This window comes from Solenopsis invicta, chromosome 5 (assembly GCF_016802725.1).
Source record: "Solenopsis invicta isolate M01_SB chromosome 5, UNIL_Sinv_3.0, whole genome shotgun sequence".
NCBI lineage: Eukaryota > Metazoa > Arthropoda > Insecta > Hymenoptera > Formicidae > Solenopsis > Solenopsis invicta.
The window spans coordinates 7540986-7556535 of record NC_052668.1 but is presented as its reverse complement, the minus strand read 5'-3'; the positions used below and the strand labels follow the sequence as shown (position 1 = coordinate 7556535).

At 45.9% G+C, this 15550-nt stretch overlaps 1 protein-coding gene across 2 annotated transcripts in view; it reads left to right on the top strand.

The window, feature by feature from the left end:
• The window catches only part of LOC105205952 (mediator of RNA polymerase II transcription subunit 17), a 143047-nt gene that overhangs the window by 125830 nt on the left and 1667 nt on the right, over positions 1-15550 (top strand). The gene's annotated exons all lie outside the window — the stretch shown is intronic.

The following is a 15550-nucleotide window of genomic DNA, read 5'->3' as shown; positions in this document are numbered from 1 at the left end:
ATAAAAGCGGAAAGGTTGTTTTCCCACAGTCTGATAGGCAAGGTATTGAGGTGTCTAATAACATAGACAAGCCCGTTGCGCACCCAAGCACGGTGCAGATGACCTGCGCCAACAGCTCTCCTCGCAGCCGCAAAGATCCCACGAGTGGAGGAGGGGAGACGCTCGTTGATGTCGATGGTCCCAGGCCAAAAGCCGGAAACCGACGAGCCGTCGAGCTTACCGTGAGATTGCTTTCCCGCAAAAATCTGATCGCGAACCTTGCGCGAGGACAATCTTACCATGAGCGGACAGGGACGGTCCTCCTTGGCTGGGATGCAAAAACAACCCACGATCGAAGCTGATCTCGACGCCGAGAGCACATGCGATATTGCTGAAAACAGTTCAGATTTTTGGAAGGGGTTTTAATCACCCCGAATAAGATAAATTCGGAGCTCTTACTGACCCGCTCAAGGGCGTCGAGGCGGGACTCGAACTTTCTCATGTCAGCATTGGTGCTGACAGACACGGGACGCGTCTCGAGCGCGGCGACGCGCGCGTCGAGATTCACCTGCTATTGCTGCAACTCAGTAAGTGAAGATGTGAACGCTTCTGAGGTAGCGGACATTTTAGTTTTGAGGGCAGCCAGCTGGGGACTGATCGAAGAAAGATCCTGCAGCTGAGACTCGATGACGGTCATCTTTGCAAGGAGCGAAGCCACCATAGCACCGAGAGGGTCCGCTTCCGGTGTGCTCCAGGCAGCGATGTCCTCAGAGGGGCCGAGCAACCTGCAGGCAGGGCAGGACCGATGGAACGTCTCAAGAGATTTTTTCCTTTACAGGCAGGACAGGAAAATACCGCCGGCGTGGTGCCGCATGTCGACCCAGCAAGCGTTTCTCATGATAAAAATGCCTTCCGGTGCGCTTGCATTGAAGCGCATCTGTTGCAGAGATGAACCTCTTACAGATACCGCAAGCGTGCGTCATGATTGGACGATCGGTTCAGAATGACTAATCAGAGAAAGGACAGCCGTTGATGCGTGTCGGAACGCCGAGTCGGAGAGAGGTCTCAGTCGTCGTAGTTTTGGAACGCCGACTCACAGAGAGGTTCCAGCCGCAGTAGTCTTGGAACGCCAGGCGAACGAACCAACCCGCAGCGCAAGCGCAGAGCGAAAAAAAGCCGACCCAGAAAGAGAGGTTAGAACGACGAAAGCAGCACATCAAACCGCAAAAATGAAGCAGAGACGGCCCAGATGCACTCACCACGAGAGCAGGAGTCAAGTAGAGGAGGCCTTGACCAAGTAAGCTGCAACAGGCAGCCCCGTAGGGCAAAAGGCGGCAGAAAAGAGGCGAGAAAATAGCAGAACAAAATTGAAGCGCTACCACAGGTACTCACATTGCAAAGAGCGAAAGAGAGAGAGAGAGAGAGAGAGAAAAAGTTTAAATAGGAATGTGCTGTTCGTGTACTTTTGTCAGTCATTTGAGCGCAAGAGGCACCTCACGGAAACACCGTCGTGTAACAGTGAGTCGCGCCGCCCCTGTCTACCACTATCCGCTCTGTCATACGCTAATTAATTTTTCTTGTAACTTGAAAACTAAGCTCCAGACAAATTTTTGCGAAAGGAAAAATCGTCTCAGAGTTTGATTACGAATATGCCAGCTTTGGGACCAATATGTTTTTTTGAGTCACCTTGTATATAATAATATATAAGTTATTTGTAATGAATAACATATAAAGGCAACGTATCTAAATTTTCAAACTGTTTACATTTATATGCTTTAAATGCTTTTTTGATGTTTATCATCCAAGTAATTGTTCCGCATCAAAATAATTTAATTTTGTAATAAATCCGTAATACTAGAATAACTGAATTTTGTAATAAAAATATTCACATTCACATTTATATGTTTGTTTATTTTTCTTCTACGATTAATTATTTTGAAAATTAGAAATTTAAAATACTGTTTTTTAATTAGAAATATTATTTCTAATTAAATAATAACATCAAAAGACTTGTTTTTTGGCCCATTTTTTGAACCTCGAATTTCAAATTTTTTTTATGCAAAATAATACTATATAATAGAACATTAATTGTAGAAAAATTTTAAGATGAGCATAAGCGCGGTTTTGGAGATATAAAGGGTTGAAAGTGATGATTTCTCATAACACAGAGCGCTGTTGTAACGATGCGCTTCTGCATCGTTTCCTCCTGGGGCCACGAATCGCCCCCTTGTCCAGCCAAACACCCGCCGGACAGACAAACAGGCGCTATGCGCCAATAAACGTTATATACACGCGCGTTTGTACGGCTCAACGAACGCGCCATTAATTGTACGAACTTCGCGCGCACGCGCATTGAACCGCACGTTCTTGGCCTTGGAGCGACGAAGAGACGTGTGCGCGAGCAAGAGCACGATATCAGATCGATCTCGGAGCACGATATCAGATCGATCAGCGGAGATGCTGTATTCCGAGAAGAACCGAACTCCACCTGAACATCTTTAACTCTCCAAGATCGAGGTATAAAAGGCGGACGATCTTGCGGAGAGATGAACTCTTTCCTGATCCAGCTTCTAAGCCAGACCTAGGAAATTCGTGTGGTAGAGCGAGCTCTGTCACCGCTGAGATCTCAGCGATTTCCGAACCCGTTTTCCGAATACCCGAGGAATCTGAGCGGTAGAGCGAGCTCTGCCACTGTCGAGAGATCTCAACGATTCCGCCAAATCTCCTTCCGCCTCAGAGTCCGCGGTAACGACTACCACCCAAGGGGTAGAGTGATCTTTGCCTCCATCGAGAGATCTCGAGGCAGCCGACACCGGCGCGCGAGCAAGGATTCCCTACTAAGGGAATCCCGGAATCACCTGTCGCAAGACCAAATTCCGGGAAGAGTACCGGCGCGCCGTCTACGTAGCGCCCCAATCCGCGCCCACCGGGGGCCGTCCAACCGCCAAAGGAAACATCGCAAAGAATACACGCCGTAACGAACAAGTGTGATAAAGCTATCGATACCGCACCGGCCACAAGCCTGACGGAAATAAAACTTTGTACATAACCATCGCCGCAACTGTAAATACCGCGCTTCCTCTATATCATTTATATTTCATTTGCAATAAACTCACATTTTTTTATACGCACTCTCGATCTCAGAATTAATTAAACCGGCAACCTCTCTTCGAGCCCTGGCTTTCCTGAGCTCGTCCGTGCTCGGACAAACGCAGGTTGTTGTACGCTGTTTTTAGATTTTTTTTCTATTGTTTGAACAAATGTTACCATTTTCTATGTATTTTTGCGTGTTGAACACGAATCTGGTAAGCAAATTGCTCTATCACGTCAGATTTTTTTAGAAAAGTGTCAAAAATGATCATTTTTACTTCACCATGGTATTAAGAAAAATCTATTTCTCTTTAATGTTCTATTATATAATACTATTTTGCATAAAAGAAAGTTTGAAATTCGAAGTTCAAGAAATAATCCAAATTTGGTGTTACTTTAGATACGTTGCTTTTATGTTATTCATTACAAGTGACTTATATATTGTTTATTACTTATTTATTATTTCAAATATTATTACTTGAATTAAAATTCTCTTCAGATTAAACTTATATTACTATTTAAAATGTAATATTAAATTAAATTTCCTATTTCAAAAATTTATATATTATATTAATATCATTAAAATATTTAAACATCAATAAAAACATTTATTTAAAAAAAAGATTGGTCACCTCCGAGAGCGAATTCGGTTTTTACGATTATGAGGCAAGCACTTAACTCACGAAGCGAACTGCGCTGGTGAGAAGAACAGTTACCGACGAAGAAGGCTTATATGGTGCGCTTTGATTATGGCCAATTTTCACAAATTTATTGTTCCGAAACTAAGACCTATTCGATCAAACGTCGGTAGACATAAACTTTTTTTTCGTCTCCAGAATAATAAAAAAAAATTGGTGTCGAAATCCTAGAATGAGTTACCTGATCCTCCCTGTGTAAGATATTATTTTTTGCAATAAATTTTTTACAATTTTTTCGGAGAGGGAAATCTTATAAATGCTGCGTAACAATATTTTGAAATTGCTTATCAATTTCGTCTGTATGTTTATTTAGACAACGATATGTTATCATAAATTTTGTTCTATTATTACAGACTTTGTTTTAAGCGTATTTGATATAAGGAGATAAGGATTTTCTACTTTCTGTTTTATCAATAGTATCATGATGAACCTGTAACTTCTTTTGTTGTTTGTAACGAACCGCCTTCCAACACCCCCTCTCCCCCGGATCGTCCACCGTCCAAGCCGTCTGGCCGAACATCCGCCGGACGGCAAAGAAAATCGGCGCTACACGCCAAATAAATTAATCAGGCATCTCTAGCGAGCGAGCATTCGAACGCATTCGCGCTTTGAATCTCTCCGCCCGCACGCACTCTAGTTCTGTTGCCGTCCGTTGCCACGCGCGCGCACGTGACCCGGCCCGAGATACTTGAGATTGAGTGGCGGGAATGCTGCCTCCGCTTGCTCTCCGCACATCCCCTTCTTTTGATTCTCGAGTGTATAAAGGCTGAGATCGCCATGAGAAATTACCTTTTCCGCTTCTGACCGGCTTGACCAACAGAAGATCATCAAGTCGAGGAAGAGATCGAGCGCCGCGATCTCCGTCAAGCCATTTGACTCTCAACTTTCCGAAACCGATCCGATTCGTTTCATTTCGACATCCTCGCCATTACAACGGTCTCAAGACAGCTTGGGCCCTGTTAAGCCAATTGACGCAAGGCGATCCGTTACCGCATCCTGAGTCCGGTGCTACCACACAAAACTGTCGTCTCGGGAATCCGTGACGACACGATTCCGAGAAAAGGCCTCGAGACTTTTCCGCGAAACACGTTCCGCGAAACACGTTCCGCGACACTGTAAATAGCTGATTCCCTATTTTTATTTCCGTTCCCGAATATAAATTGTCATGTCTATTCACGCGTTTATATTATTTTATATTATCTCTTCTTATTTTGTTACAGTATTACGATCTTTTATTTCTCTTCAACCGTATTATTTAGTTTCTTATTTATTACCGCCATATGATCTTTCATTTACTATTTTGTTATACACTTATTCTTCATTTAATAAACACCTATAGTTATTACTTGCAACGACTAGTCTAATTCCTTCTGCGACCCTTCGCGCCCTCGTTTCCGTCTGACCACCGTCCGTGCGCGAAACAGGGTTGTTATATGGCGCTCGAACAGGGACCGATTACGTCCGGAAGGAATTAGACCGCGCAAGGAATGCCGAGAAGCTGGATTTACCGCCTTGGCGGAGAAATATTAATCCGCCAGCTTGAGCGAATTGACTGAACTAGATACAATTGGTATCGTCGATTAGATATGTCGCTGTCTAAACGAATATTGTGTCCTGCTTCCTGAGTTTCGCCCCGAGTTAGATATGCCGAATTCGCCGGAAATACACGTCGACACTTCCGACGTCGACACTTCCGACGTCGACACTTCCGACGCCGAACCGAGAAAAACCGCTCTAAGACGATTAATCAAATTAGGAAATGGAGATGCCACTTTGATGGCAAAGATCTGATAGTTTTTGTCGAACGCGTCAAAGAGCTTCAAAGCGTACGGTTTTATAGGCCTGCAGCTTCTCCGCGGCCTACCCGAGATGTTGCACGGCGACGCACTGTTGTGGTCGCAACAACCGGTCCGCGTAGGGTGACTGGAATTCGTTCGTGGAAGATTTCCGCGACTATTACCTACCGCGACGATACACAGCAAAATTACAGCGAGACATCCAATTGTGCATGCAAGGTACCGAAGAGGCATATCGTAAGTACGCGACCGGTATGCTTACGATGATGCGTTGCGCCGGAGAGTACGCGGAAGAGGAGCAGCTCGATCTCCTCTACGAAAATATGCACCTGCGGTACAAGCTATACGTACGACGCGAGCACATACGCCGCACCGCCGAACTACTACGCGACGCTGAGGAGTTTGAGCTGATACAAGCCCAAAATCACGAACGTTAGCCTGTTCCCAAGCCGTCCGCGAGTAACGCCGCCGCCGCGTATGATAAAAACGAGTATTGCTGGCGTTATAAGCAGCGCGAGCACACTCGTATTGACTGCCGTCGTATAGCCAAAAAGTTTTGCTCGCAGTGCGGTAAGGATGTCTATACGCGAGACTGTTATCCACCGTCGGAAAACGCGTCTGGGACCGGAGACAACACCGCCGCGCTCGGTTCTCCGCATAACTTTAACTCCGCGGCCACACATACGTCTCGCAGTCGGGAATATCAAGCTGACCATCCTGCTGGACTCTGGCTCCGAGGCGTCATTCATTAATCCCGCCACCGCCGACTGCCTCCAACGGCGGGCGTGCGAACGGCAGCCGGCTACCGGACGCGTGTATCTAGCCAACGGGTTCAGCGAACCGATCGAAGGGTTTCTAGTGCTGCTCGTACGTTTGCCCGAGCGCTAGTTTGAACACGGTTTCCAAATCATGCCAGGACTCGGACTTGGTTAGAGGGCGGGACTTGGTTAGAGGGCGCATGAGTGAATGGACGGAGAAGCGTGAGCGTGTGATTTAGCATAGAGCAATTAGTAGAATAAGCATGAGGGGAAAGGTAGGGGAGTGAGTACGTGGAGAGGTGAATAGAAGGAGGAAGGAAAATTGGAGGGAGAGTGGAGAAGTATAGTTTAGAGGAGATACAGCGAATTGTAGGAAGGCTCAGAGTTGAGGTTATGGCACCGGGAAAGGCGGGAGCTGGAAATGAGGCCGGTAAGGTAGGAAGTAAGGACTTAAGACAAAGAAAGTTAGTGACGGAGGATAACGCGAGCGGTAAGAAGATTACTTTTAAGATGACGGGGGCAGAGGAAGCGATTGGAAAGAATTTAAAGGAGTATGGCTAAGAGAGGTTAAAGAATTAAAGGAAGAGGTGAAGAAATTACGTGAGTCGGTGGAAAGAGCTAGAGTTAGAGAAAGGGAATGGGAAGAAAGGTTTAAGAATATGAAGGAAAGATTAGATAGCGTAGAGAGACAGAAGGCAAATATAAAGGAGTCGATGAATGAGGGGGAGTTGAACGGTTCGAGGAGCGGGGAAGGGGAGGAGGGAAGTTCTAGGAGCGGAGGAAGCTGGAGGACGCGGGGAAGCGAATGTAGTAGGCTAAGCGAAAGAGAGGTTAGTAAAGTAAGGAAATGGGTGACTGAGAAGGAGAGAGAGGAAAGGCGGAATAACTTCGTAATTAAAGATTTAGGAGATAAGATAAAAGAGGTGAAGGGGAACAAGGTAACATGGGTGGAAAAGTTTATAGAGAAAGAACTAGGAATAGAGTGTATAAGAAATAGATAAAGAAGTGTAGAATTAATAAGGCAGTAGTAATAGCAAAAGTAGAGGGGGAGGATAAAAAGTGGGAAATTATGGCAAATAAGAGTAAGCTAAGAGGAGGAAAGATATATATAGAAAATGATTTATCGTGGGAAAAGAGAAAGATACAGGAAAGAATACATAAATGGAAAAGGGAACAAAGAGGGAGGGGGGTGGAGGTGAAGATAGGAACGGGGAGAGTCAAAATAGGAAATACTTGGAGAAGCTGGGGTGAGATAGAGGAAGAGATAGATAAGGATAGGGTAGCGAAAGAGGAAGGGGGGAGGGAATGGGAGAGGGAAAATAGTACAAATTTCGAGTAAGCCAAGAAGGGGAAGGGGGGAAAGCAGAGAGGAATAAAAGGGAAATCAAAAGTTTTATGTTTTGGAACATAGCAGGAATATGGAGGCAAGATATGGAATTTTGGAAATTTGTAGGGGACATGGAGTATGTCTGTTTAATTGAAACCTGGGTAGAAGAAAAGGGGTGGGAGAAAATTAAGGGAAAGTTACCGACGACGCACAGGTGGATGTGTAGTTACGCAAAAAGGGTAAAAAAGAAAGGTAGAGCAATGGGGGGATTTATTGTAGGGATAAGGAAAGACTGGAAAGAAGATAAATTAAATTTGAATCGGGAGGAGGAGGATGCGGTGGTTGTAATAAAAATCAAGGGGGAGGAAGGTGAGAAAGATTATATAATAGTAGCAGTTTATGTCACAAGAAATTGGGAAACGATAAGAAGGATAATAGAAAAAGTGGTAGAAGAGAATAAAGAGGAGTATATAGTGGTAGGAGGGGATTTTAACGCAAGAATTGGTTTAGAAGGAGGTAATGACGAAGAAGGATGGAATGTCGTAAGGAAAAGTAAAGATAAGGTAATTAACAGCAGGGGCAGAGAACTAGTAGATTTAGTGGGGGAAATAGGTGGGCATATTATGAATGGGACAATGATAGGAGATAGGGAAGGCGAATACACTTATATAGGAGAAAAGGGCAGCTCTACGATTGATTATGTAATTGCGAACGATTATTGTATGGAAATTGTAAATAGTTTTAAGGTTGTAGGGAGGCCGGACTCGGATCACATGCCTCTGGTGTTAGAAATACTGGAAGACAGAGGAAAAGAGATGTATGAAGGAGGAGAAGAGAGGAGAGAAGAAGAGGAATGGAGCTACAGATGGAAGGAGGAGGACATAGTTTTATATAAGGAAAGGACAGAAGGAGAAGACGCAGAGGAGATAAATGAAAACACAATAGAAGAAAAATGGAAGGTGTTAAAAGATTTGGTAAAAAATGCAATGATAAGAGTAAGAAGAAGAAGAAGAAAGAGGAAACTAGGATACAAGGAATGGTGGGATAGGAGCTGCACGAGGAAGAAAAGGACAGTACACAGACTGTACAAGGCTGGAGATTAGGGAAGTCGAGTAGAGAAAGATTCTTGGAAGAGAGAAGGAGATTTAAGGAGCATATGGAGGAGAGGAAGAAGAAATGGAAGGAGAGAGAAGAAAAGGAGCTCAAGAAATTGAAAAATGAGGCTGAAGTGTGGAAGGTGATCAATAAGAAGAGAGGGAAGAGCAACTGGATGGAAAACACGATAAGTAAGGACAGCTGGAAGGAGCATTTCAAAGAACTGCTCGGAGGAGAAGAAGTAGAAGAGGAGAGGGAAAGCGAGGTGAGGAAGTTTGAGGAGATGGAACAAGCAGAACAGGGACTGAAGATAGAGGAGATAGAGAGAGCAGTAAAGAGATTGAAGAAAGGAAAGGCAGCAGGGTTCGATGGAATTCCAATGGAGGCGTGGAAATATGGAGGAGGAAAAGTGAAGAGAAGGTTAGCGGATTTGCTGACGTGTATATGGAAAGGCAGCGGAATTCCGGAAGACTGGAAGAAAAGTGTCATAGCAACGATATATAAGAAAGGAGACACTGAGAAAATGGATTATAGAGGGATATCGTTGCTATGTACGGCGTATAAGATTTACGCGGAAGTTCTGAGGAAAATACTGGAGGTGGAGATTGAGCGTGGGACCTTAGTGCCTGAGAGCCAAGGTGGCTTTAGGAAAGGTAGAAGGACCACGGACAATATTTTTGTTCTCAGTCACCTGATCCAGAGAGAGAGAAAAGCAGGGGAAAAAGGGAAAAAGGTGTATGCCTTTTTTACCGATCTGAGCTCGGCTTTTGATAATGTGAACAGAAAGACATTATGGGAAACTTTGGAGAAGAAAAACATCAATGGAGGGCTAATAGAGAGGTTGAAGGAAATTTATAGAGACACAAGAGCAGCAATTAGGACGAAGGAAGGATTATCGGAGGAGTTCAAGACAAAGAAAGGTGTAAGGCAGGGGTGTGTTCTGAGTCCGTCGCTTTTTAATTTGTATATTGCGGATTTGGATGAATGTTTCGAGAAAAGAGGAATAGGGGGACTGAAGCTAGGGAAGGATAGAGTATGGATGTTGGCGTATGCGGACGATTTAGTATTACTAGCGAAAAATAGGGAGGCTATGTGTGACATGATGGGAACTTTAGGAGGGTTTTTAAAAGAGAGGAATTTAAAGCTAAATACGAATAAATCGAAAATGATGGTGTTCAATAAAGATGGAAGGGAAAAGAAAAGGAAATGGGAATGGGGAAAGAAAGAAATCGAGGAGGTGCAAACATTCAAATATCTTGGTTTCAATTTTAATAGGAGAGGAGATTATGATTATCATATAAAGGAATTAAGGAGAAAAGGAAGATTGGCAGCTAATATGGTATGGGGATTAGGAGAAAGGATCTGTAGGGGGGATTTCATAAGGAGATGGATGTTGTTTAAGTATTTGGTAGAGAGTGTAATGTCCTATGGGGTAGAATTATGGGGTTGGGAGGAAAGAAAGGAACTAGAGAAGATTTCACTAGATTATATAAGATGGATGTTCAAAATAGATTTCTGTACACCAAGATATTTGATTACGCGAGAATTAGGGTTGGACAAGCAAAAAGTAGAATGGGGTATTAGAGCGAGAAAATATGAAGAAAAGATTGAAGAGATGGGAGAGGAGAGATGGGTAAAAGTGTACTGGTTGGAAAAAAAGAAGGATGGATGGAAAGATTTATATGGAAGAGAGAGGGAAAAATATTATAATAGAAATGGCTGGGGGATTGTAGCGATAGATGGTATGCCAGGGATAGAGAGGGATTTAATTAAGGAACTAAGGGAAAGAGAGAGGGATGTACAACGGCAGGAGGAGGAGCGTAGAATTAGAGAGGCTAAATATAATAAGAGATATAAAATATTCATGGATAGGAGCAGGATACCTTGTTACTTGGAGGAAAGCGAAGTGAGAGAAAGGAAAATTGAGGAAGGAATAAGAGCGTTGATGAGATTGAGATGTGGGAATATGGAGGTAGAGAATAAATATTGGTTAAAAGAGGAAGAAAGAAATTGCGTATTCTGCTAGATAGGGAAAGATAGTTTAGCGCATTTTACGGGCGAATGCGAAATAACAAAAGACTGGTTTAAGGAGTTAGGAGAAAGTGTAGAGGAAAGGATAAGTAAGTTAGAAAGCGATAGTTTAGATGAAAGGAAAGAGAAGGTGTTAGTTAAATTTGGAGGGAAAAGGAAAAGTATAAAAGTAGAAAGGCAGAAGAGGAAAGGGAGAAGTAAGGGGAGGGGTGTCGATAGGTATATTGGATGGGTGTTATGTTTGTGACATGTTCTATGTATTTATGTAATTGTTATGTTATGTATTTGTTATCTATTTGTTAGTTCAATATGTATTCTATGCTGCTACCTGTTTTGTTTTTTGTGTACAGTATTCGAATAGAGAGGCGCGTATATATATAAGAGAATTTATATAAAGTAGACACATGCGCATAAAGAGACTATGTCTCTAAAAATATGGCGGAAGAAATGTATGAAGTAGGGTAGAGAGAGAGTAGGGAAAGTGTGGAAGGATAAATGGATTTAAGGATTTTATGTAAACCAAGTCTCGCTTCTTGGCGAAAGCTGAATGGTACAATAAAATATAAATATAAATATATAAATCATGCCAGGACTCGACATCGACATGATATTCGGTGTCGACGTCATGGCACGCGCACGACTAATCATCCCGCCGCCTCCGCTCATCCGCAAAACACCGCATACGCGACTCCGCGCGACAGCACGACTACCGCTACGGCTAGACCGCGAGCGACGACGCTGACGAAGCCGCTCGTCTGAAAGCATTCCTCGCAGAGGAACTACCGCTTTTTGAAGACGTACGAAAACCGACAGACTGGATGCAGCACGAAATTTGCGTTAAAAACAACTACAAACCGATCAAGCAAAAATACTGCCTCCGAAATCTGGCCATGCAGGCGATAATCGACCGCGAAGTCGACGAGATGCTGCGCGACAGCATCATTGAACCGTCGTAGAATGCGTGAAGCTCGCTCGTAGTCATCGTCAAGAAAAAGGACGGAAAGCCGCGCTTTGCATCGGTTTCCGGCGCGTGAACGAAGTAACCGAGCGTGACGCATACCCCTTGCCACAAATAGCAGCTACGCTGAACAAGTTGAGGGGTGCGCAATTCCTATTGACAATCGATCTTAAAAGCGGGTACTGACAGGTACCCCTGACACCGGAGAGCCGTTCCATTACTGCCTTTAACGTGCCTGGCTGGGGGTTGATGCAATTTACCATAATGCGGTTTGGACTACACTCTGCGCCCGCTACGTTCCAGCACTTGCTGTACACTGTCCTTGGTCTCAAACTTGAGCTGCGCGTCTTTGTATACTTCGATGATATTATCGTCATCAGCCGTTCCTTTGAGGACCACTTGCCAACCTTGCAAAAAGTCTTCTGCTACTTATGAGACGCGCGCTTGCGGATCAATTCCGAGAAATGCCGACAGGCTCAAGTATCTTGGTCACGTCATCGACCGAGAGAGCATCCGCACCGATTCCGATAAAACCGCTGCAATTGTCGACTGGTCCGTTCCACGAACTGTGCGACAGATTCGCCAATTCCTCGGTCTAGCATCCTGGTACCGCCGCTTCATCTAGGATTTCGCGACCGTCGCCGCTTCCCTCACCGCGCTAACGCGAAAGAATGCGCGTTGAAAATGGAAGGAAGCCAAACAAAACGCATTCGACAAACTAAAACACACTCTTACAACCGCGCCGGTACTTGTCTGTCCGGATTTTGATCGGCCTTTTGTGCTGCAGACGGACGCCAGTGCAACCGGTTTGGGAGCAGTGCTAACACAGTACTTCTCCGAAGGCGAGCGCGTCATTGCCTACGCAAGCCATGCGTTCAATTCCGCCGAGCGTAATTACAGCGCGATTGAACTGGAATGTCTTGCCGTACTGTGAGAAATCCGGCGCATGAGAGAGTACGTGGAGGGATACCACTTTGAGGTGGTTACGGACCACCAATCCTTGAAGTGACTACAGAAGTTAGACTTGCTGACCGGGCATATTGGCCGCTGGGCGTTTGAGCTCAGGCATTATGACTTTGAAATTCAGTACCGTAAGGGAGCTCTCGCGGACGCGTTGTCCCGTTGTAACATCGTATTACGCACGGCTTGCGCCTGGTATCAGCGATGGCTAGAGATTGCGCTCGACACGCCGGCCGACGCTTTCGATTTTCCTATAGAAAACGACCGCGCGCACTCCGCTGCGCGACCGCTTCTAATGTAACATCCGCGCTGACCGAAGCCGTCGTATTGCGACACGGCTGCCCGGAGGAAGTATGGTCAAACAACGGTATACAGCTGCGCTCGTCTTTCCTTGCGCAACTTTTACAAGCGCTTCGTATAAAACATTGGTTGACGCCGACGTATGCTCCGCATTGTAACTTGGTCGACCGCACAAATCGGACCGTAAAAACCATGATTAGACAATACGTGAATCGCGACCATCGAAAATGGGATAACTGCCTCGCCGAATTGCAGTTCGCCTATGACACCGCAACCCACGCTACGGGGCATACGCCGGCGTTCCTGAATCACGGCCGCGAGCTACGGCGATCCAAAGAACGAGAGCGAGATGGCGAACTACGCGCACCGCACGTGCTCCAACACCGGTTACAAGACGCGTTTGAAATTGTCCGTATCAAGCTAGCGCGCATTTTCCAGCGCCAAGAGCGCTACTATAATTTGCGACGCCGCGAATGGCGACCGAAAGTAGGGGACTGGGTATGCGCGGGGAAGCGCGACCATCTTCTGTCCCGCCGCGCGGATGCGTACAACGCGAAACTCGCGCCAAAATTTGTCGGCTCGCTGGAAGTAAGACGGATAGTATTTTTGGTGATTGTAGACCTTTGGAGTGCGGGGGAAAAGTGGTACAGACATGTACACATACAGGGGTTAAAACCGTCCCCCCCTCCGGAGGCCGAGGAAGACAGCAAGACCGACTCCGATGCTGAATAGCCATCTACCGAAAAATAGCGACGACTCCGATGATGACTATCCGCGATCGTAAACATTGCACCGAAGAGGTGATTCAGCAAGTCACCGAACGCCGCTACATTCAAAACAAACAGCTCATTCCGGCGCACGCTATGGAGACGCACGAAGCATTCACCATACACGTTGAAGCGAAGAGTCCAGCCGTGGAAGAATACGACCCCGCACGTCCAGGCATGGACAGGGGCGAACCACCGACCCAACACCGTCGGGCACACTGACTCTCCTGGCTCACCGGACCGCCATCTCCGGACGATCATGTTAACACCCAACATACAGCCACGATCGACACTGGAACCGAGCGACCGAGCTGCGTCATGGGTCCTATCACCGCCACCTCCGATACTGATTGAAGCCGCCCAGGGCGTAGTGGTGGACATGCCACATTTTGCCGTCCACGTCAGCCGAAAATACACGGCTGATGGCGGTTTCAATTTGACCGTGCGGGACGATTACGCTTCAGCATCGAGCTGCCGCCGCAGCAACCTGGCCAATCTGCACCGACGAGCTAGTGTATGTAGGCCTCTAAATTCAGGCCTTATTAAATGGCGGGGGGGAGGGTGTAACAAACCACCTTCCGACACCCCCCTGGACCGACCATCGTCCAAGCCGTCCGGCCGAACATCCGCCGGACGGCAAAGAAAATCGGCGCTACGCACCAAATAAATATATCAGTCATCTCTAGAGAGCAAGCGTTCAAACGCATTCGCGCTTCGAAACTCTCGACGCGCACGCGCTCTCGTTCCGTCGCTGTCCGCTGTCACGCGCGCGCGAGTGTCCCGTCCCGAGATACTCGAGATCGAGTGGCGGGGATGCTGCCTCCGCTTAATCTCCGCACTTCCCCTTCTCTCGACTCTCGAGTATATAAAAGCTGAGATCGCCACGAGAAATTGCTTTTTTTGCTTCTGACCGGCTTGTCGAACAAAAGATCATCAGGTCGAGAAAGAGATCGAGCGCCTCGGTCTCCGTCAAGCTACTTGACTTTCGACTTCCCGAAACCGATCCGATCCGTTCCATTCCGACATCCTCGCCGCTACAACGAGCTCAAGACAGCTTGAGTCCTGTCGAGCTACTTGACGCAAGACGATCCGTTACCGCATCCCGAGTCCGGTGCTATCACACGTAAGAGGGTACAGTGTTCTGTGCCTCCACCAAGCGCACTTGGCGTGGAATAGTGCCACCCGGCGATTACACCTGCGGTATTAACCGCCTCGCGACGGGACGTGCGCAACCAAAACACACGGATCCGTGTACGCGCCGCGAAACTATTATACGGGCCACGACACAAGGCCGCCGTCTCGAAAGTCCGTGACGACACGATTCCGAAAAAAGGCCTCGATACTTTTCCACGAAACACGTCTCGCGATACTGTAAATAGCGGATTCCGCATTTTCGTTTCCGTTCGCGAATATAAATTGTCACGTCCGTTCGTCCACGCGTTTATATTATTTCATATTATCTCTTCTTGTTTTGTTATAGTATTACGATCTTTTATTTCTCTTCAAACGCGGTATTATTTTCTGTTTGGTTTCTTGTCTGTTACCGCCGTATGATCTTTCATCTACTATCTTGTTATACTCTTATTCTTTATTTAATAAGCACCTACCTAGTTATTACTCACAACGATTAGTCTAATTCTTTCTGCGACCCTTCGTGTCCTCGTTCTCATCCGACCACCGTACGTGCGCGAAGCAGGGTCGTTACATGTTTTAAATTTAAAGTTATCAATTTGTTTCTTTAACCTTGGGTCAATATTTTTAAAAATCAATTCGAAAGAATAATCATTCTCT